This window comes from Polyergus mexicanus, unplaced genomic scaffold (genome assembly GCF_030449975.1).
Source record: "Polyergus mexicanus isolate NDT 795.1 unplaced genomic scaffold, iyPolMexi1.0 SCAF_5, whole genome shotgun sequence".
NCBI classification, from domain to species: Eukaryota; Metazoa; Arthropoda; class Insecta; order Hymenoptera; family Formicidae; genus Polyergus; species Polyergus mexicanus.
The window spans coordinates 9811845-9837161 of NW_027223325.1; the positions used below are offsets into that span (position 1 = coordinate 9811845).

Genomic DNA, 25317 nt, shown 5'->3' on the forward strand with positions numbered 1-25317 from the left:
TTACCCAGTTCGGTAATTAAATTTAACAATTCGACGATCGCCAGAAACTTGAGCCGCGCCGCGGCCCATTGTGAGCGAAGTTCCTTACGACGTCGTCGTCGTCCCAGGAAGTTCCGTTCGTGGTTGGGCATTATATGCGCTTGTCACAACATTTCATTAAAAAGTTTCCGCCGCGGATAAGACGCCTCGAACCAGCTACGCTTTGTAAGGTGTGGTCGCGACGTTCGCCACGAAAGAATTTTTTTGCGCACTATTTCACGGCTATCATCTTTTCTTCGTGATATTCTCGGCGGCTCTTGTTCTTGTGACATACACCTTTTGGGCAATGAATTGTCCGAGTATTACTTTTGTGTCGAAACTTTTGCAAGTCAATCGACTTCTATCCTCTTTCCGTTGTAATTTCCCTTTGTAAATCTTAATAATTATTAAAATTATTTAGCGAGCATTTCTTTTCTGTTTTTTTTTTTCTACTTCTAGTGTCAGAAAATCGTTCATTAAATTGCTACAGAAAAGATTAATTCGACTATGAAAAGATCAATTAGAATTGGATTATATATCGATCATAAATTCTTGATAGAAGTTTGTATGTATAAGTAGAAAGTAGAACAGAAACAGAATTGGATAGTTTTGATGATTGATGACACAGTGTCGGTTATTTGAGATCTTGAAATTTGACATGGAGAATGTGCTCTAGGAAACCAAGAAGAAAACTCAACTCTCATTTAGATCGTTTATGAGATTACGTTGTCATGACCTGGTTTCGTTCCTCAGGGTTAAATCGTCAAGCGGCAAGAACTTTAGCAGAAAAATAATCGTCGGAGACAGTGCTTGTTCGTCGTAAAGTCGGTCAGATTGAAATCAAAGTAACTCTCGGAAAGTTTTTGGTCGTACGACGGGCTCGCCTGGTGACCGTATTCCGGGTTTTCGCCTCATCTGCATCGATATTGATTCGTTTATCGCACGCGGATTTAAATTTATAAACGTGACCCCGGGGGTGAGAGAGAGAGAGAGAGGGAAGATACAGTGACAGTGGGGAGTTTCATTCGTTATTCAAATACTACTCTGCAAACAAACGAAGAAAGTAGGTGAATAAAGATTTGCATATAAATAAAAATAAAGCAATGAAAATACTCGCGTCTAAGAAATTCATCGAAATATTTAACATTTAGAATTTAACACTTAGAATTGAGTTTAATATTTGAAGGACTGTTAAATAATTCGATGTGATAACAAATATAAAAAAAATTTAATATATCGATAAGAGAGAATATTGATTTTTTTTCTTTCTTTTTTTTTTTTTTTCATTTAGATATATAAAATTATACATACATGCTTTTTTTTTCTCTCTCTCTCTCGTTCTAAGCTTGATTTTGGGAAAATTCGCTAAAGAGTTACGGAGTCAGAGAAATACATCACAAAATTTCTTCTTTTCATTTTCGCTTTACATAAAAATTGTTCTAGGAGAAGAAAGAAAATCGCAATCTCCACGTTGTACCGTGTCTATTTTCTCGGCACTCTCTTTCTCATACGCGTACATGCAGATTGAAAGATAGTCCTTGATTGCCAATCTTGGAATTTACGGCGCCGGCGGCGGTTGCGATGCTGAACGGCGCCGGATCGGACTTCCGCGTCGGCGGTCCGTATCTCTCACGCAGCGCGTGCAACATCTCGATTTCTCGAGGAGAAGAAAGAGAGGGAGAGAGAGAGAGAGAGAGAGAGAGAGAGAGAGAGAGAGAGAGAGAAAGAAAGGATCGCCGTGTGACCGAAATCAATTTCGACCTATCGAACATAGCTGTTTCAAACGCGGCAGACTCCAGGACACAATATCCTGCCGCGAGTCATGTCGCTCCTTCGAAGTGCGTCTTTTCTTTCGGCTCCTTGTCGTATATTTTTTTTACTTATTTTATCTTTCTCTCTTTCTACCTCTCGTCGCTTCAAGACTTCGTTTCTTTTGTGGATGAAATTTAGAAAAGTCGAGGCACAATCCCATATCTCGTCGTCTCGGCGACGAGAACGAATAAAGAAAAGATCTCATAGCATCTCGACCGAAATCGTCCTTGCGAGAAACTTCGGTATAAGAAGACGAATAAATTTCTGACATCCCGCGCTCTTCGCGGGACAATTTTATTTCTCGCGACGGTCATCCGAGTGTTCGCTCGCAGAACCAGTGGCGAGATAAACGCGACGACATTCTTCTCGGTGCACGAGAGATAAGTCTCTAATATCGCTCCGTATTTTCTACGGCAAGATGACAGATAACCGGCTACACGACGTTCAATGGAGGAATTAAGTTTGGAATATTACTGTACGACTAGTAGTAGATACGGATACTTTGGCTTGTTGCTAATAATTATTACAAAAACAAGATGATTAGATGTCATTAACTGAGTGAGTTATTTTATCCGCGCGATAATTATTCCGATAAATACGAACACATATAAGCATACATTGATAGAATTGTGCGATAGTCTCTCTAATAAATTTCCGACAGTTTACACTTTCTCCACGTGACGTTCCATTTCCCGCGACAGTCATTCTGTCTTCCGTCTACGGGACAACGAGCAGATAAACGCGAGACCTTTCCCGGGTGTAGACGATGCGTCTTGAGAGCAATTCGATATTTCGTTTGCCGGACGTCTAGGATCGGTTCGCGATCATCCGATTCTATCGGTCCCCGCGGATTGGGAATAATGCAATGTTTTCGGACGTGACATGTGCGGAAATCACGAAAAACTGCACGATGCGTTATCTGTCATTCCTCGTATTTCTCGCTCAAACGGCATAAATTTTCAAATATTAGAGAATGATATTTCGTTCGCGAAATAGCGATGACAAACAAGCGTTGGATTTGACATTTATCTTAATTGATATGCCATCATTGTATATAAGATATATATTGGATGATTGCATAAGTTCGTGCCCGATTTTCATAGATGGCAACTTAAGTTCTATTGTTTTCGTGTGGTAATTGTTGCTTACGCCGAATAGATGACGTTGTCTTATGTCAATTTAGCGTCAGACATTGTTCAGATAAGTCCATTTGTGCATAAGAGAAATCATTAAAAATGGAGAACGAAAAGGTGCATTTGCGGCATGTAATGCTATATGAATTTCGGAAAGGCGTGAGTGTTGGGATTGCACAAAAAAATATTCAAAGCGTTTATTTGGACCGCGCTCGTGCTCTCCGAACAGTCAAAAAGTGGTTTGGCAGATTTCGAAATGGTGATTTCAACATGGAGGATCAACCCCGCTCTGGACGGCCTTCTGGCATCGATGATGACATTGTGCATGCCTTAGTGGAAAGAAACCCAAGGATTACAACTGAGGATATTGCTGAGAGGCTGAACATCGATAATTCAACCGCTTTTCGTCATTTAAAAAAGCTTGGATACATTTCCAAGCTTGATACGTGGGTGCCGCATCTCCTGACTGAAAGGAATAAGCTGCAGAAAAACTGCAGGAGTTGCAATGGGAAATTCTGCAGCACCCGCCATATTCTTCAGATATTGCGCCTTCAGATTTTTATCTGTCCCGGTCTTTGCGGAATAGTTTAAATTGCAAGAATCTCAATTCCGAGGAAGCTGTCGAAAACCACCTTAGAAACTTTTTTCAAGAAAAACCAAGTTCTTTCTTCAAAAATGGAATCGACAAGTTTATAGATCGTTGGAAAACCATTGTAGAAAAGAATGGAGACTATATAATTGATTAATAAAAGTGTTATCTCTAAAATATAATCTATTGAAGTTTATATTTAAATCGGGCACGAACTTATGCAATCACCCTATATTTCGATGTTTCGGTTATCTCTAATATAATTAGAACATTTGCAATGTAGCGAATATCGATATGCATCTCTGCCGGCAACTAATGGATTTAATATTTATTTTTAAAACTGTCGGATATCGATTAACGCTTGCCAAACTTGATCCGTGTTTTCATTTAATCTCGCGCACAAGAAGCTTCTTTCACAAATATTTGATCGTTGCAATAATGCCCATGTTTGTTGCAGTTGAAATTTTTCATTTGTTTTTCTCTCTGTTAAAATATCTCATACCTTTTATTGATATACTTCGCGATCAAAATTGAGATCAAATTCAACATGTATTGAGAAAGACTTGGATATTATAAAAAAAGAAAAATTATTACTTTCATCAAGTCGTGTAAAATAGATCGAACAATAGAGATATTGAAAGAAAAACGATATTAATCAATGTGCAATTGTCTGGTATTTTTAAACAATGTAAACGCCAAACAAGAGGTAACGCCCGCAAAGCTGTACTTTACGTGTACAAGAGCAAAGTTATTGAATAAATAACAAAAAATCAAGGGATTGACCATATCCATTGAATTCAGGCAATTCGGAAATTGCTCTCGCAAACAAGATATTACACAGTAACATCTTTGTTATTGACAAAAGGATAGGAACGAAGAATTGTGACAGTGATTTGAAACACACTTCAACAATAGTAATAAGAGAACTTTTGCGACACCCTGGAAGACACTTAAGATAGTCGGCAAGCTCGAGGAAATATTTCTCCGCAAACGCTGTGGTGGGGGTTACGGGGAAGAAATGCGGGATGTATTCGTAACGATCTCACTCACAGTAAAATTTTATTGCGATTGTGGCGATTATTTTATACGACATTACTGCGGCCTGCGGCATCGAGTCGACGTTTTTAATAGCGACGAGACTTCAAAGTGGCAGACGTTACGTTCAAGCTTCTTTCGCGAACGATCATTGATTACGACAATAATTAGATTTCGACGTTGAATTCGCTTAATTTAACTCGTGAGTTGAAGGGAAGAAACTGCGCATAGAAAGAAAAAAGATTTGTCTTTTGCATTAACGACGATTTTTTCTAATTGTATACACGACTTACGCGATGATATTTTTCTGTTCATCCAGATCACGCGTCTTTTATGCAAAACCCCTCTTGCCGCTCGCAATCGTAATCTCTCCAACGGGAATAGCGTTCCTTTCGACGACAAATCAATGATAAAATCCTCCTTGCGTTTTGCCGTTGCGAGAGATTGTTCACGGTCTTTCTTGCATCTGTCTGTGTTATTTCCAATATCTCAGGGTAACGTAAGGCTCGGCTATTCCGCCTTCGGTTTTCCCAATTCCGGGAATTTCGCCCGTAAAATAAAGCGAGCGAAATGGGAAAGAGAAAATTACGCGGTGAAGCCGTACGATTCGTCGGCTCGTGTAACTCGCGGGTCGGGCGAGAAAACGAAAGATCGATCGTGCCGCAATAGATGACTGTGTTCAGTACTTGCATTTCGAAGGAGGGTATTATGCGACCTTCTACGGTCAACGAGAGAGGACGTGGAATGCCCGATGAACACTTGACCTCTTAGATGGCGAATGTAGAAAATGGCATGTCGGATCGCTTCAAGAATTGGCGAAAGAGAAAGGTAAAATCATGGAAGAATTATGACAACGGATGAACGAAAGAATTGATCCTTACTAATGCTGCTCGTGCAATCTTTAATTTTGTGAAATATTTAACAAGAAAATCTTCCATGCCTTTGTTAAAATTATATATAACTTAATACAGAAATATATATATGCACATACATTAAAGTGATTAAACATTCTTTACATTCTCTAAAATATGATTTATGCAATAAAATTATTGTAATCGTGGAAATGGTATTAAAAGGAAAAGATATGAAAAAGAATGAGAGAGAGAGAGAGAGAGAGAGAAAACTATGTAGGACACGTACCAAGCGCCGTAATTGGGAGATCGAGAAATGTAATAAATCGTGTCTCGAGAAATAAGGAATGCGCGGTATATATGTACTCGACCTTATCCAATACCGAAGAAATCTTATAATAGTGTGCCGGCTAGTTTCAAGAGATGACAAATGAGATACGCGAGGAAGGGCTAACATAAATGATGACCCCATTAGAAACAACTCGCATTTACGCTAGTTAACTCTTAATACGAAGAAACCATTATGATATCTGTATATATCTAACAATAATTATCTTTATGTTAATGGAACGGGGGTAAGATTTCGCTGCACGACAGAACACAAGAATGCAAGAGAAATACAATGTAAAATGAACTAAATAATAATGTATGTAAACTTCTATTATTTAAATGCTTAAAGTTTTAAAAAATATTTAAAGCTTTTATTATTTTTGCTAAATTAACTAGCGTGAACGTAGACGAAATTTCCATGCTTTCGATGTTTTTTGACCTTGTATGGTTTTCTGCAAATTACTTGCGAGTAATTCTGTATAAGTACTACTCTGTTGCGAGTTCTTGTTATACATTATCTTTCGCCCTATGTCGTTTCGTCGCGTATCCATTAATCACAAGTATTTGAAATCGCACGTCTCTCCTCTACGTCGACGATCGCCCCCTTTACGCTAATGCCTTAGGTTGGCTCAGGTAATGCCGTAAGACGCGCACACGTGTTTATTAGTTAATTACGAGCCACCTTCGAACAATCCAGCCATTAACGCAGCATCTCACCTATAATGTCTGCGGATACTCCTTCGATGTTGTCATGAGACAGGATCGAGGGTGCTTCGAAGGGCTGTATGCGAAAGACAAGGTACCACGTACGCGAAATACTATAGGTACAAGTATACAACTCTACTCGAGATATCCCGACGAGAAGTTATATATCGGTACAAATGCTAGCATTTCGGGAAACTAAGTCTCGTGAATGAAACAGCAACAGAAGACGTGAAGTTTGTCTGTAGAGGATTAATGTGCGAATAAAGCTTGCAAGAGTTACAAATGAGATCAGAATGGTATCGTTAGTATAAATTGTAAAGGGATGATAATAAATTGAATAAAGTCTATAGCATTATATACTAAGCGATGTGCTAGTATATGATATTTTCCTTATTAAAGCGAAATATATTGATGCCGCATCATTATTGAACCCGAATTTTGAGGCACTCTTTCAAGACCTCTCAGAAACTTCATTTTTGTTATATTAGCATTTTTTCATTACGGATCGTTAGCGTTCGTACTTTTGAAGAAAATGTCGCAAAGATATTTGGTATATTTTATACATAAAACGCCGTCTTTGAGAAGTGCTATCTTTCATGATCGTATCGTGCTTTAAGCGAAGAGGTTGATTATTGCCTGGTATAAATGGCCCTTGGTATCCGTGTCTTTCCTCTCATCTGAAACCGCACGAGAGGTCTTGACAGTGAAGTAGATTAAAATCTCATTCCCTTCGCGCTTGAGGAAATATGTTGCTCGCACAGGATCGATTATAGTTTCCGTTAATTTAGCGATAAGCTCGACGTGAGCGTAATATTATCTTGTCATAATTGCAACGAGAAATACATGTGTATAGAAAATACAAATATTAATAATCTTTTCAACAACATATTTGTTACCAGCTTGCCACATTATGCTAATTCTTGCACGACTATTTATTCCTCATGAATAATGTATTTACAAGTAATATAGATATAATATTTCTAAATATTAATAAGACATTACACTGATTTATTCATCTACTTCGTTCTAATAAATATGCTAATCTTATACATACGTTAGCTATACGGTAACAATGCGGATGATAGCGGAGATTCTCAATCTGTTTCGAGAGTCTGTCAGTAATTTTGCTGATTAAAGGAACCGTATTGTTCTTGCTCGAAGAGAAAGTTACCGTGGCATTTACGGCGAAGCTAATTGAACTCTAATACGTTCAAGCATTTATAATATAATTTTCGGTTAATTACAGGGCAAGCAATAAATCTCTCATAAATTTAATGCCAGATACATCAATGAGAGATTAATATCGACACATTCGTTGCGCGATACGTTTGCATAGAAATTGCTGATATTCGCGTAAAAGGTTTCTCGATCTCGAGATTCGCCGAAGCAACCCGCTATCCGGAATGGATTTTTGTCTCTCATTGGAATATTTTGCCCGAACTTTTTCCTATGACAGTCTTATTTTCTTCAGAGATGCGAGACCGACTCGGAGCGAAAGTTTTCCGGTATGTGTTTCGCCTTGATAAGATATAAAGATTTGCTTACTGGTCGAGCGAAATAGCGGATTTCTCCGCGAATTTAAATCGAGCGGATATATATTTTTTTTTACGAAATATAATAAAATATCATCAATTTTGGATATGTTAAACTCTTTATTCGCGAATATGTATATTAAATTCGAATAAAATCACAGACTGAAAATTGCAATATATTCTCAGAATATATATTATACATATATATGTATATAAAAGAAGCTTTTGTTGTAAATTATAATACACTACTGCTGCGGAAACGAGCAAAACGGTTTCGCAGATTGTTGCGGTAGCCGAGATATGTTTAATATGTGTATATAACTAATCCAGGACGTTACGTCTTCGGTGCACTAATTGGGATTACGTTGGATTATGTAACTTTCTCTTGTCGCGGATGCTTGCTCGTTTGTAAAGCTGCGTTTGGTATCCATAATATGAGCCGATTTTCCAAATACCAATATCCGCGCAATACGAGCAAACTCTTGAAATAATGGACGCTCCTCGATCCGTTATTAATAACAAAATCGAAAATTAGCTTGTTATAATTTAAAATATATAGAAATATCTCTAAAATTACCATGTTAAATTCATTTAACATTAATTTATGTTCATTTATCTGAATAAATTGTACAATATTTATCTTGAACAAATTATTTCCGAGTTATATACTATATATATATATATATATATAATTTAATTATATATTATAATTAATGATATCATTCTTCTATACTATATATATATATACTTAACGCGCGCGCGAAGAATGATATCATTAATCACCATTATCATTAATTATAATCATTTAACGCTAATAATAGGTATGACAGTATCGGCTGCGATTTATTGATTGTTATTCACCGCACAGGGAAGTCATAATCAATATCGTTTATACGCTCGTAAAGCTAACTACGTCGGTGCAACATTATCCCGATTGTGGCGTATCACGGGTCTAGATCGCACCCAGTGTCCACTCAGCAGCTTATAGACATTATTATGAGCTATCGCTAACTAACCGCAACTGTATCGTTGTAATATTATTCTGATTGGCGTCAGTCTTGTGTACTGATTGTTTCGTTTGCGCAATCAGAGGCTTAGAGAGACATGCGCAGCATCATTAAGCAAGGTAGCGATCTCTTCTTCTTCTCTCTCTCTCTCTCTCTCTTTATACATTATACGAGATTATATGAGAAGGATTATTCTATATGTAACCTCTCATCCCAGTTGCTGATCCCCAAACGATCGATCGCGTGCAATCTTGCTCCGAATATCGATCAGTGATATAACCGTCGCATCCTCAAGATTGGCTCCGAAAGCCTGGATTCAATCAAGCCCCGCGTTCTGACGAAATCAAATCCGTCCCAGATTCGATAAGGCCAGGGCGGATACGAATGTATTAAATTCGTATCTTGCGAGATGGAAAGCGGGTGCAAATGTATTAGCGGATTTCTTTTTTTAACGTAAATATGCGCATTCGAGAATTTAGTACCTCTTAGAGAAATTTCTATAACCAGATAAAGTCGTATTAAGCCGCGCACTTCGCTTCTCTCTCTCTCTCTCTCTTTTTCTCGGCTTGTTTATCTTTAAGAAAAGTATTTAAGACAAGAAAAGTAAAAGTGTTATATACCGGCTTTTAAAAGTTTTAATGAAAAAAATGTGTAATATTATATAATAGCATATTGTGCTTTGTACAAATTCAACTATTTGATTGTACGCGCATCTCGCTATCGATTGTATTAATTAGGAAACTAATTGCCGTTATTGCGATAATGCGTATAATCGGATTATTTTTACTTTGAATCTGTTTGTTCATAATTTAATGATACAAAATGGTATTCTTACAAGAAACTTTGCGAGCTCTCATCAGTTTTAAAATTCTTTTACGGGTTATACACCATAGGACGAAATTACGTATCTGGATATGATGGTGGCTCTATTGCAATAAATTTTATGCAAATTCCGTCGAGCGTGACGATAATTTTAACAAGGTCGACAATTTTTAATTAAAAATTATGACATACTTCGCGGTTGTGACTCGAGTATTATCGAGATTATTCGCGTACAAGGATGACGACAGCTCGTTTCCTTCGGCGTATAGCGAAGCCGTAGCGCTTAATTGAGGACGAATATAATCTTAATATGGCGCGAGGGCGTCGCGATTTCTCCATAGAGTCTGGGCTCGCAAGTACAACGGAGAGAATTTATTAAGAGAGCCGGCGCGCCCCCGGTATAAGGTCTGGTTTTAACGAGTAAGTCCCATCTCTGCCTAAATGGAGATATATATCTTCCGTTGGGCGCACTTATCCGTTCTTGGCTGACACCAACACGTACGAATTAATGGCCTTGCTCGAACTTCCTTCTTGCTGATTCCCTACCCCCTCCCCATAGTCACTGCTATAAACCACTCGCGGTTACGCGCGGTGCCGGCATCCATCATGATTCCGCGGAAAATGTTTTAATGTAGCATGCACACCGAATAACTGAATCTATCGGGACTCGTAGCGAAAGCTTGTTCAATTATCCACTAATGATACGCGCGAGCAATTTCGGATATACGTGAAACTGATTTTATTTCATGAAAATTTATAGATAATTAATTTTCTTTGATTTAATGATCAAAATAAGTTGTTTAAACTATCAACGACAATTATAAAAGTATTGAAAATAAAGTCAGAACTCTTAATTATTTATAGAAAATAATATGTCACGAAACATTAATCTCTTTGCTAAGATGAACCAAGGACATCATATGTTTTTCGCAAATATCGTAATTCTCAAGTATGATACAGATGTTCAATTAGGTATGGCGAGGATTCCAAAGAGATTCGTTATAGCGAAATCGCAAAAGTATACGATGTTTGCACTATTTGTTTGCGCGTACTTTGTATTATTCGTGTTCGAAGCCGTGTCTGGGCTGAAGTTCCGTGTATAGATCATTAGCTGTACTGGAACTCGTTACGTCGACCAGATTCTGCGAGAGTTGTGTTTAGAACTTCCATAGTGGAATTCCCCTACTGGTCGAGAAACTTTCCCCGTTGCAAAACTTAATTTACATTCTGGGATATCACACAATATATAGGAAATAATACATACGACATAACGTATACAGATAAATAAAGAAAACCTATACACAATAATAATATCTGTAATATTGAAATTGGAAACGCTTAGAATTCATTTTGCTGTTCTTTGAGATCAAGTATAGTTAATATCGCTCCAAGTAATCAAAGATCCGTGAAATAATTTTATTACGTAATATCGAATACAAATATCATATGAAGAATAATTTCTTGCTTTATTAATTTTCTTGTAGTATCTACAAAAAGGAAATTCCTAATAGTCATCGCAGCGAATGCATTCCTCCCTATTATCTCACGGTTTTCCGTTATTCCCCCAAAGTACGCAATCCGGCCGAAAATTTTTGCGTTTATTTTTCGTCCGACGCGTCTCTTAGTCGGTGGAAAGGATTCGTTCGTCCGTAAAGAGGGTGGTCTTTTTGGCATTCAGTTATTAGATCACAATCCCGTACATGTGTGCCGTTCCTGTTTGATATTTCGCGTTGCTCGTACGCGCATGGATTCCTCTTTCTCTTTAGGATGCGGAAGGGCAGGACGCTATCTATTCCCGGGGTTATGTAACCTGGCCGCGCGGGTATTACACCGCTGCGTTGGAGAACCTTAATAAAATCTCTCGGTGAGTAAAGGCCACCGACGTCTCGTATATCTCAATCTGTCGTCGTTTGTCAGGGAATTTGCGGCACAAGCGTCCCCCGTTTAGGTGTTATTGCTTCCGTTTACACACATGCCAATTATTTTCTCCAGAACGTTACATTATTATGATTTTTCTTCATATTGTTACGATATCGCATAGGGAGATAGAAAGCTAGAGACTGTGACAATTATTTATATATTTAATAAAGTATGCGTTTCAATATCTCTTTTCAATCTTATGTTAGTTTAAAAAATAAAATCTTTGATTATAATTTGGTATTATATATATATATATATTTATATTATTAGTTGTCTTCCCCATTATTTTAAATTAATCGTTCTTCTATCTACTTTCTCTTAATTCTACAGTCTATCAATTCACATGGCGCGTATCAAAGCTGAGTGTCTAGATACGCAGCGATAAATTGAAAGGGTCTAGTAAAATTCGAGACGTTATCTCGTTTCGCGCGCGTTATCTTTCTTCTAGGATACGTCAAGATATAAATCGATACGAAAACGGGAGAGCGACGAGAGTAATAGGACGAGAGAGGAGGAAAGGAGAAAGATACGTTACGAGGATATCTCAGGAGCAAGTCTTCTCTTTCAACTCTCTTTTCCTTTCCTCGAGATCCTTGCCGTGAGCCCCGCAGCTGAGATTCGCATTAGCGAAATTGTCGCTGTGCATGGTGTAGAGCCGGAGGAGAAAGATGGAAGCGGCATTTACATTGCTTTGACCAATCAAGCATCGGGACGATTTAAATAACCGAACTACTACTCCAGTCGTTCGGTTCTCTCTTCAGCAACGACTTCTTGCAGCTGCTTCGCTCGCGAAACTATTTCCTCTCTTTCTTATGCTTCTCTTGGCTCGATCTTTCTCCCTCTCTTTTCACCATCGCTCGATTTTTCTTGATCGCCTTCACGAGATCTGTCTCTCATTCCCGTTCATTCAGTCGATTTCCCGTTCTGTACCGAGCGAGAGAAAAATATGCAAAGTACCTCGATTATCAGGCACAGCGACTTCTCCACAGATATTTTCTTTCCGCGAGATGATTCAGAAAATAATTGGATCTAACGACAGATAGTTCGTCGTCGCGTAGAAATTCTCGTTCTTATGGTAATGTTAGATAGTAGAATGAGTTCACGGCATTGCAGAGAAGTCGAGATTATTGTCAATACTCGAGAGATTTTTTTTCCAATTGGTTAGCGGGGTCATCGCAGTTCGATAGTAATTTTATTTCGAGTCCTTGGGAAAGACCGGAGCTGCGATATAAAATGTCACATTGCAGTCTACGATAATTGCATTTACTTCAATTAAACGTCCGTCCACAGAAAATACTCACTAATTAATTTCGACAAGCGCGAATTATTTCACATTTAATAATTTTTAGCTTAAATCTCTTTAGCTAGTATTTATTTCTTAATTTAAATAGATTCGATTAAAAATTCTTTTTCATTTGGAATTGTTTACGTTTGGAATTTTTTATATGGAATTAAAAATTCTATTCGATATTATATTAAATTGAAAAGAAATAATGATGATATATATGTATGAAATAATATTATGAATAATGATGATTTATTATATTTATCAAGCTAATATCCCAACGTATATAAATTAACAAAAAATTTATTTTCTCAGATTTTATAAAAGAAAAGTTTAATATTTAATATTTAATTTTTTAAATAGCCAATTATTTTATATCGCATGTGAGGCTGTATAATACCATACATTTATTTCTTGTTGTATATTAGCTCGCTTTTTTTATGAAAAATGTAAGTTCTGTTCGGCTAGAGGCTAGAGGAACAAAATTTTACTGGAAAGTTCAGTTACAGGATTATCGCGAGAGAGCACGTGTACATTATTTACCTCGGAACTTCGAAGTTGTGAAGCTTACGCAGGTTTATACGTTATACGGACCAACGAGACGAGATGCCTGCGAACTATCCGATGCAATATTGCGACGAGGCCGGCTGTTGGTGAATAGGGCGGCAACCGCTTTCTATTTTCAGCGTAATGGCACATATGATGAACAAGTCTGTGTGCGCGTGGTGAAATGGTGCACAACTTAGTTGTTTTCACCAAATTACGTAACTCTATATAAGGCTGTGTATATGCAAAAGATGGGGAAAAATATATATGTCGATAAAAAGACGTTAAAATTTGATTAAATGTTATATTTATTATTATTAATTAAATTCGTATCTCAATCTTTTTATTCTAAATATTTAATCATAAAAATCAATAACTTCGATTATTTCATTTATAATCAGTATGATCAATATATAATAGAAACCCGAATTCTTTACAAAAATTTTCAAATAATTCTGAATAATTTTACGATCGTGTAGTAGAAAATATAGTGGATTCTTGATTTTTTATTAATAAATAAAAGCTAATGTGTAAAAAGAGTAAAGCTGATTAAAATAGTTGTTATAATGTTTGCCCTTATGAAAATGTGATATAATCATGTACGTGGAATAAACGTTCCAATTATACGCCGCAGGAATTTTAGAGTTACACTTTGCAGATATGTACAAGAGACGAGATGTGCGGGGTACTTACAAACAACACGCGCGGTGATATTGCATTCGCTATCGCCGTAGCGGGATAATATGTAACCACGACTCTATCTACTTGCGGTGCGATACGACACGGTCGCGGGATCGTAACGAATATGTATATCCTTTGTTATAATACGTTAAGGTAAAATAAATGGTAATTAAAATGAACAACGCTCGCGCTATTAAATAATATTCAAAAGCACGGAAAAATATGCACCGGGTTGTGCTGAAAATTAACAATAACCGATAATTAAATATCGCCTTGGAACGACGTTGAATATCGCACAGGAGAGAACAATGCGAGCGTTGAAAATTTTGTACAGTGCGTAGTCGTGTATTTTACGCCGGTTGTGCGTATCGTTAACGTAATCATCGCGTATGATTTTATTAGAAATAATTATAAAATAAATAAATGTAATTGGATACATATTTAATTTATCAACGCCGTGGGGATACACCTGTCTCGTAATTCTTATCGCAAATTACATTATGAATTTACGCGCCACTGGTCTCTTCCGGTGGCGTCGTAACAACGTCATAAGAATTTTACGTCCAACGGACGGGACGTAACGGAATAGTGAGCTCGTTTGTCGGCGCACCGGGACCGTCGACTTTCGCGGACATTCCATGCGTTACCGTGTCTCGGTGTGCAGTCACTTCCGGGGCAACATCGTGCGGTCGCCGCGACCGCAGCTTGCGAGTATTAAGCGCTGTATAAACAACATGCGGGGGCCGCGTGCAATATGACGGCACGCGCACGTTGCTGCTGCTTGCGACATAATTCAATGTGTTTGAATATAACATTGAAGCGATGTTACGAAAATGATTAGATAAATTAGGTTTATAACATTACGCGGTAATTAAAAACAATGAGAACTGCAATATTTATATGTAAGAAATCTAAATTTGCATATTTCTAATGTAAATTTTCATCTTTATAACGTTAATCAGTATTCTCGTAAGATGCATTTGTGAAAATAATTTAAAAAATGCCATGTATTTTTTATAATTGGTATAAAACACTAATAAATGCGCCATTTATTTTGTGTGTATAATTGTTTATACGTATTAATTTTAGTTCTCTGTTTTTTCAAAATAAATTAAATAAAAATTACACACATACTTAATATTTGAATTATCAAATGCGTTCTTCAGTTATGACAGGCTTTTATTGGTATAAAGTAATGCATAACGCAATGTCGGAATACACGCGAGTATCGATTTGACATATCTTTTTAAAAGTAGATATCTCAATGAGAGCTGCTCACGGTATATTATTAGAATATTATATATAATGTGCGTGTTATATATAAAATATTATACAATGCGCTAATTTACTTTTTATAAATAATAGACAAAAATGATTATAAAAAATCGCGATATCTCTTGCTGAATATTGAAATGTACGAATATTAAGAGTTTCTTTTATATATCGTGGGATGCTACCCAGAACTCTAAATAAAAAACCGGAATTGTGTGAAATTTATCTTTAAAATATTAAAAATTGAAATTTTATTTAAAATTAAATTACAGAATTAAGAACGTGCTATAAAACGATCGAATCGCAAAATCGAATAATTAATATAACGATAAATTCCATAATAATCATTAATCGTTTAATAAATAATTGATCTATAATTTAAAATACTTATATAATTTAATATATCTCGTATATATATTTTATAATATTTAAATTATTTCGGCAACGAATTCGAACAATATCTTACACGGTATTTTTGGCCTTGGCGGCGTAAACATTGGCGCGCGTAAACATTGTTTATGTATCACGGCCTTGTTATCATTTATATAAAGACACTTGAATAGAACTGTAGTGGGGCGAGACGCTCAAATTCCTTTCTTACGTATTATGATTATCATTCGCGCGGCGATACTCGAGCAATAAAGTAGCGGTGCGTCGTCGGTGCCGTCATCGTGCCGCGGACGGCTTTCGCGTCTTCCGCGTGTCAACGCAGCATTGCCACGAGTCGCACAATGGCTCATATGTGGCACGCGCATTTGTGCGTTGAACGCACATTAGTGCGTCGTCGTTGCCGTCATCGTGCCGTACGAGCAACGATGCGTCGCGTTGTCGCGATACCGCGTTTTCGCGTCGTCGCGTCTTCGCGTTGAACTTTTTTATCTCGTTTTCACGATTGTCATCGAGATTCATACTTGGTTGCCGACTAAATGGGATGTCTCTCAGCGTTGCAATCGTTAATATATTAATACCTATTAATATAATTAATTTTATATTAATATCAATTAATATTAATACTATATTAATATTATTTATTATATAAATATTTATGTATTAATAAATTTAATATATTAATGCAGGAGCAACGTTAAAACGCCTCAGTATCGCGGCTGAGGTGAATGCCGGCCGCGTAGCAACGTATGTTCGTGCATAGTATAGATGCATGTTCGCGCGGTTAATCTTGAACTTCGGTTCGAGAATCGGCTGTTGAGGGCACGTTCTGCTCCGACGAACGGTTCGGCCCGAATCGGTTAGAGTTCGGTCGATTGTTTTGGAATCGTCGTTCATGGGTCCCTTCTCTTGTACCGTCTAACAGCACATTGTAGAAATACTAACATGTTTGGCATCTGAGGAGTCGGCTGTACTAATTAGGTTCGATTTTCGCTCGCTAGAGAAGTTGATCTCCCGCTTTCGAAGTGATCTAGATTGTTAGCACGTAGATAGTGGGTATCTTCATTCTCGACCCGTCTATCAGCCTTACGATAAACCCGGCTCAGTCTGTATGATAGAGACTTGGTGGTTCGTATGAAATCGTTCCTAACGATGTTCTAGTCGGCCCTCGATGGGAGCAGGCGCGGGTCAAGAGTCGAGCGAACCCCATTCGCGATGATTCCATCGATCGATTTCGTCTTCTTCCGCTTCCGCTTAACCTTCGCTCGAAGTAATCGGTGAATTCCCGATTTGTCGACTCGAAGTATGATTCTCACGTGAAACGGGATTCGATCGTGCCGAAATTCGAAAGTGCGGGAGTGTCGTTTAAAGTATCGCGCGTATAAGTGCGGAAGTAATCTTTTAATAAAAGTGCGGTAAAATATCGCGCGTGTGAATCAACCTGAGAGGAGGAGGAGGCCTAGGAGAGGCATCGGGCACCGGTGGAATAACCCTGTGGTAAGTAATTTACATTTAATTTATTTAAAAAAAAATTATTTATATTAATTATTAATTGCGTACGTGCAATTTAAATTAAGCAGTTAATCGCGTAATTTGATTTTTTTTTTAAATATGATTTAAAGAAGAGAGAATTAGAAAAAAAGATTGTTATATGAATGCTATAATCTTGTAAAAATTTTAGATTATAGTTTTTACTTTTGGATTATAGTTTTTATATGGAATTTAGTAGTATATTTCCTCATTTCAAAATTTATAAAAGTATAATATTTTATTAATTTGCTTATTATTATATGCATCGAATATAAAATTCAAAACGTATAATAAATTTTTTGAAATTTTAATTATTTTGAGCGCTGCTACAATTTGGATTTTTTATCTGTATGTTACAGATCAACGTATCGACCTAACATCCTGAGAGGAGCAGGAGGCCTAGGAGAGGCATCCTGCAACGGCGGAGCAACCTAAGGGTGAATATTTATTATTTTTATATTAGTTATTAAAAATCGCGTACGCGCATTATAGTTCAGTCTCATTATTTGAATAAATTAAAGAAGAAAAAAATTAGAAAAAAAAGACATAAATACCGATAAATGTTTCTATTAAAGAACATAGTCTTTTAAAAATTTATAAAATTATTCTATATTTATATAGAACTTCTTAGTATTGTTCGCATCGGATATAAAATATTCTGCACGAAATATTAATTATGTTTCGAACGCTGCTATAATTTGGACTTTATATTTCCATGTTACAGACAACGCAGCCTCAAGACCAACAACTCCGCTGTTGCGCATCAATGCTGGTGAGTGATGAATTTTATTTTATTTTGAGTTAACGGATCTGTAGATATTGTAGATGCAAATGTAGATTGTAAATTGTAGATTATAAATAGATCCGTTGCCTCAAAATGGATGGGCTAGAATATATTAAATCAAATAACTTTTAATCGATTTTTTTAAATATATATTAAAACATATATTACAGATCTAATTTAAAATATAACTTACAGCAAAAATTTGAAAAGAATGTAAAATATTTTTCAATTGGTAAATTTTATTTAATTTATTTAATGAAGAAGACGATAGTATAATTTTATTAATTATATGAAATAGTTATAATTTATTTTTATATTGCGCCGATTTTATATTAATTTTGTGTAGCCCATTCATCTATATTATCATATCAATTAAAGCTTTGTTTTAAATGATATAAAGTCAAATTATCGATCTATTAAATTATATGAAATATAAATGTTTTATTAATTTTATTTTGATATAAATTATATATTAATATAAATAATATTATATTATTATAAGAATTTCTCATTCAATTAATTTTGATTGACAACTTGGCATTATATTAGTTAAAATAAAGTTATATTAAAACGACGCATGATAAATGGTCGTAATGCCTCACGATCGTAAACGAACGTGAAGTTACGCTCATGCGGCGATAATAATTAGCAGGCAACGGAAGGAATTTCTTTCCTTCATTGATCTCCGATAGAGGTCAAAGCTACATCTCTGGGTAGATGTAGCCAAAATGAATATGGCCAGGATCAACGAAAGGTAGGTCCAACTGGCCCAACGAAGCAGCATACGGTGCATTTTATTAGGGCACGCGAGTAGGATATACGAGTAGAGAACACGAGTAGAGCACGCGAATAGGACACGAAATTTTGGTGATCCCATATTCCCATATTCCAATCTTACAATTAGCCAGCAAAAGTAGAGTTGTTAGGACTATTAGAACTATTATAAATTAAGATAGGCAGTCATTTCATTCCTAAAGCATTTAATTCCTCAAGATTCTTCTCTAAGGAATTAAATGCTACTTGTGGAATTTAAAAAATATTAAAACTATATTAAAGATATTGCAGAGGTGAACAAATCAATTATGAAAAAAATTAAAGTAAAAATTAAAATAAAAATTAAAAATATAATTTAATTATGAAAAATGTATCTTAATATATATTGTAAAATTATTCAAAAATTTAATATAGCTTTTCTTATACCAAAAGATTATCAATAAAATTCAAAAACTTTTATTTAAACATTTTGTAATTGCAAATATTGTTAAAATTCTCTCTCTCTCTCTCTCTCTCTTCTACATAATATAAAAATTATTAAATAAGTATATCAAGATTCGATGTTAAACTAACGATTAAATATTAGCTTCTTACTCGCAAAATTTATTGATCGTATTTTTGATATTGTAAAAATACAAGTATACTTGAAATATTGGAAAGTTTTTAAGATTAAATATTATTAGTCACGCGCTGAGATTGAAAAATCTGCGAAACAAAATAATTTACTTTGATTATCGTTTTTGATTAGACGTATTTTACGAATTTCGCGTCGCTTTAAATATTCACTGAATGATTTTATAAATAATATTGCAAACATTGCGTTCTTTCCATGTTTTTGGACGAGATCTTGACGAAGAGCCTTATCGCTGTTCCTCATGTCAGATGGACGCTAGCGAATGCGCGGTTTGTACTGGCGGAGAATTGAAATGATCATCATCGTGGAGAGTTATTTCTCGTCGGTTTTTATGGGGTCTATCCGCGACGCTCAGTTCGGTGCCTCGTTAAAAATTGAAAGTTTCCGTTGCAGAGTTGGAATTAAATCCAGGTTTTCTTGGCGGTTCCTGAAAGCGATGCTTTTGCCAGTGATTTAATAACGATCACCAGACACTTTGAAATCGAATCACGAGAAAAATTCATTAAATAGTATACTTTGAGAGAAGATATTTGCTTTTTTTTGTTTTATTCAGATTGCTCATAACGGATTAATTATAGCAAATCGTATAATGAATATGTTGGATTCTATCAAATTTATTACATTAATGAATTTCATAAATAGTTTTACAGGAAAATTTAAATTAGATCTGTTCTATGTTTACATTTGTAGGTGAGCATATAAAATTATATATACAATACTAAAAATAAAGAGTAAAAAACGTCATATTAACAATAAATATATGTGACACATATATGTAATATTTCTTTATACAATTTTAGAATTAATATTATAATTAATTTCAATCCAATTAATTATCTTTTAACGTTGAAATTGAAAATCTTCTTCTATATTTGAGAGCGCTGTAATTTACCATGCCGAACAATCCGTACCAAATATTCGAAATCGGAAAGAACGGCGATGTGTTTCGTTACGCGATTTACGAGGTTTCTACGCACCGTGGTCGACGAGTGAATGCCATCAAAAATTCATTTTGTGAATTGAAAACCCGGTTGTCGTTGAAAGGGAACGCAGAAAAGTGGAAGCGGCGCACATATTCGAGAACGGCAAGACACACAATGGCGCAGGGGAGACAAGAAAATAGAAACAAAAAGAAAAATGGAATTCGCGTATGAAATTAGCCGAGCGGTAAGCAAACCGTCCAGCTGCGCTCATACGCCAATTATGTACATCGATCAAAAAGTAGATGTAGCTTCAGGATATGCAGAATTTTGCGCTCGCGCTCACAATCAGACGTATCTGAATACGCACGCATATTCTACGTTAGTTTTATTAAAGGATGAAAAAAAAGCGCGGGCGCATGTGTGTGTAATTATTTTGCATTAATGTGCAACTATATCAGAATATTAACAAAATCACACGATGAAGTATATTACGATGGCATTTTTATATATTTATATCTCACAATATATTATGATAATCTACTAGTGGAATTACCAGGGATAAATATAAAGTTTAATATATACTATCAGAATAAAATTATTGTTTACTACGTAAATTAAAGACGCGAATTAAAGTAATTTATTTGATATATAAATAAATTAGCTTTAAGTTTTTATCTATGCATCTACATATTTAATATCTATACAAAAGGTTCATTATGTTCGGCATATTAGGGTTCTGTCAGTAGGTAGCGATATGAATATAAGATTATTCAGTCACGTATGGGCTTCTAGTATATACCCTTAGGACACGCTAAGCCTTCTATGTGTACGGCTGTGCTGACATGAATTTTCCGCACGAGGTTCGCACATGCAAGCGTAGCCGCAGATATTAACGAGCATGAGTGCGCCCGCGGCGTGACATGTGACACAATGTACCGCGTGTGATAGAAGAGTTCCGTGTGCTGTTCCGACGCTAAGGGAAGATAAGTAATATCGCATCGTCGTGCACTGTAATAATCTCGTGTACCGGCTTGGTCTGGCGAAATTTCGTTACCATGTCACTTCCTATCGCGATCAAAAGGAAACGGGAAAATTACGATTGCGTGAGATATTACTGTGTCGCGGTAGAAATCTCGGTTTTTCACATCGGCCCTAATCCCGCTATTACGGCTCTATTTTTAATGTAGATTGAGAGAGTAAAATGCTGCCGTTCTGTTATTATTATTATTACGTAGGATTGAGTTATTTATATATAATATTTGTCATTAAATTTGCTTTATTTTTTAAATCGAGTGATACGAGTAAAAAAAATAACTTGTAAGAACACTTGTTATTTGGTAATAGAAAAAGAAAGATATCTGTAACGAATAAAAGTGACATATATATATTATAGGAAATCGTTAAAGTTTGTGTGATAATTTTCTTGAATTGTGAATTGTAACGTGTGCTTGTATCATTATTCAATTATAAAAAATACATGGCACTTGCCCATTTGAAATGTATGACCCATCTTTTGTATTTTTTGATTCTCGATCATCGTAATTATATCTCGAAACTCCTGAACATATTCTAGCTTTTTTTCTAAACGAAGAGCGATATTTTCGACGCGTTGCACTGATTTTCATCTCGATTTAACAATACGTAAATGCGAAACTCAATTACGCGCAGCACGCGAGTACGCAGATCCAGAGTACTTTTGTAATATCACGCGCACGCATGAATGGTAGTGCTAAGTGCATTCCGTAGGTATAGCATATAATTGCGTGCTCCACGATGGATAGAAAACATCGAAAAACTCGCGAGAGTCCGACGGAATCTCTCTCTCTCGTTAAAAGGTCCTCCGAAAAATTGGTATCACCTTGATAATCTCCGTGTCAATGCTAATGTGAGTCTATTACGCGGCAATTCGTTTTCCTATGTTCAATCGTGGAAAATAAAGGAAAAATGAAAGATAATGGAAGAGAAGAATCGCGATTGCGCGAGTAAAATGGAACGGAAAATTTCTATCTTTTAAATTGAACTTTAAAATATATACATTTCGCGCGATTATCCTCCCAGCAGCATGTTTCTTTCGTAATATACACATGCTTTTAATGCCATCAAAATTCGAGACTAAATATAAACTGATTGTCAAAATGAAGGATATCACATTTATGTCAATTGTCTACAAATTCGATAACACTGTTTGCATGCGCGCTATGTAAACGACGAGCTTCGGCATTAAAGCGATTTTCAGTATCGTTAATACCTTGAATGCGCCCTGTTGTAACTTGATTTCCGTTACTCTGCGCAAATTTCGCGCAACGAGCAGACTATGGTATCAGCGTGTAGTTCGATTTTCGTGACACTTCATTAATTATCGAAGCGCGTTTACCGTGTAATTTAATTCATGTCCAGCAATGTCACAGACGAGGACCGGACGACGCGGGCGGGAAAGCGCCTCGCAGTTGATACGCGAACCTTTCGCTGTCGCATTTTTCATGGATGTTGCATTACATTAATTGAAACTTGCCAACAACGCTCGCGATTCTTGCTTGTAATTTTACAAGTGCGCCCAACGTTTTTTTTTTTTTTTTTTTTTTTTTTTTTACGGAAGCAATTACGTCATTAATTCTTTCTTCTGATGCAGAGTTATTTATCTTATGTTTTTCTTGTATTTTCTGAATAATGCATGAATGCTTTTATCTCATAAAGCTTTATGCTGACTTTTTTTTATTAAATAAGGTTTGAATGATATTACATTTAAAAATTGAAATTAAAGAAAAATTATTTAAGGAAATTTTTTGTTTAATAAAAATTTTGCGGTTGAAAGAAAATGCGTCGTTTTGAGTACACTCTGTACAGCCGGCCGATTAAAGTTAAACAGTGTTTGAGTGGGTTAACGCACATGTTACCTTGCTGCAATCTAGTGCCTCAAAGAAAGGTATACGCAAACCAGTGATGGTTCGTCGACAAGAAAAGCAGCCGGGTAACACACGGTAACAGCCAATAGCATACGTTGAAAGCAACGGCTTGCGGCTGCTATGGGAGTGTGTAAGTTGCACCATGGTAGGTAGGTAGGTAGGTAGGTAGGTAGGTAGGTAGGTAGATAACTGAGAGGATGGGAAGTACAAAAGCTTTCAACCCTCTCCCGTCCTTCCTTCCCTCTTCCCTTTCCCTCTCTATTTTATACACACGTACGTATCCCACATTCTACGCGCGGGTGGCACGGCAAGCCATCTCGAATAAACGGGAATCCGCCCTAACTTTATGCGGCTCTTATTAAATTCCAGCCGACGAGAATCGCTAAGGACGCGACACGCGCGAAGGCGCGCCATTTATTTTACGCCTGTACCATCTTTCATGCCACAGATTCGATTCGACCGTCGTGTCGCGACGAGTTAGATTGACATAAACTGCTTCTACGACGCTAATCGATTAATTAATTTTTGGACAGCACGCCGGATCTCAAATGAGATTATTTTAATGCGATGAAAATCGGTAATGGACTTTGTCAACTACAGCAGTAATCACGATTAATCGAAGGGGCAAAAAAGCCATAAAAAAATTAAAATATTATGTCGAAAAGAAATCATGTTTTGCTGCCAAAGTAGATAACCTGTTGAATGCAGTTGAAATGCAATATTTTGTTTACGCTGTTTCTGCAAAGGTTTCTGTATGCTCTCAACAGTACGAAGATTGTTTGACAATCATATTAGATAGCTAACATGTTAACATTATTCAAAATAATATCTTAATGTAATCATATGTATAGTATAAAATGTATCGTGGAACTTTTTAACATTGTTAAAAAATTTGCTCTTCAATACGCGAGTGCTGCATGATATCTTTGTACATTATTAAACATCAACGGAAAAAGAAATTTCGAAAATCCACACATTTGATAGCGTGCGCTGACAAGGGAAACTGCAGTCGCGGTGTCGGCGGAAGCCGTCTATTTGCGAACGGCGGAGCAAAAAAAAATGAGGAAAAAGAGAAGCAAGGGAGAAGCGGAAAAAGGGCAAGGGAGTGTGAGGAAGAAAGAAAAAAATCGCTGCCTCAGAATTCCCGCGATGTAGTTGGAATAATTTCGACGTTTGCATGGATGAGGATGGTACTACCGTCGCTTTCAACCCTTTTCTTTTCCAAACCTTCTTCCCTTCCCCAAGAGTCCTTTTCCGCGGCGTGAATTCGTTGTACGCACGGCGAACCGCGACTGTCGTCCCTTAACGCGTACGCGCTCGCAGAGTGCAAAACTTAACTCTGAATAATAAATCCGTATGACGCCTGAGGACGAGATACCTCGTAGATCTTCCCGCTGTGAATCGTATAAGGTTGATCCGTTACGAGATGTTCCTCGCAAGTTGCTCAGGCGTTGCCTGAATACTGGTAACCCTATCGCTATCGCGAAAAAGGAGTTCGAATGAACATCTGGCGTGGAACATATGTGTCGCGCCGAAATAATCCGCTCAAGAATATATATGGAATTTTAATAGAGATTGAAGTTTTCTCGCACGATGCAACAATTAGATGAACAATTAGAAAAGTTTCATATAGAGAGCTTAAAATTTCGCACGCATGCGTATAACGCGCTTCTTCAAGCTGAACGATCAATATTTCACGAAATAAACATTTCGATTATATTCGATCATATCGATGAACGGGAATTTCGGTACAATATCGCGAGAGAGTTGTCCTTGATTCGCGAGAGTTATAGATTGATCATTGCAGAAATAAAGTCGCTGTTTTTCAAACAAGCTGCAAGTAT

At 36.5% G+C, this 25317-nt stretch overlaps 2 protein-coding genes and 1 long non-coding RNA gene across 10 annotated transcripts in view; 2 read left to right on the plus strand and 1 right to left on the minus strand.

Moving 5' to 3' along the window:
• The window catches only part of LOC138933703 (uncharacterized), a 46368-nt gene extending 32533 nt beyond the window's left edge, over positions 1 to 13835 (plus strand). Inside the window, exon 4 of the transcript XR_011447012.1 lies at positions 13543 to 13835. The gene's annotated coding sequence lies outside the window, so the exon portion shown is untranslated. The remainder of the gene's footprint in view (positions 1 to 13542) is intronic.
• Positions 1 to 25317, minus strand: part of LOC138933701 (uncharacterized) — a 211494-nt gene that overhangs the window by 28035 nt on the left and 158142 nt on the right. The window lies entirely within an intron of this gene.
• Positions 17331 to 18261, plus strand: LOC138933706 (uncharacterized). Its single transcript, XR_011447016.1, has 3 exons — positions 17331 to 17422; positions 17815 to 17892; positions 18180 to 18261. It is a non-coding gene; the product is annotated as an uncharacterized lncRNA (long non-coding RNA).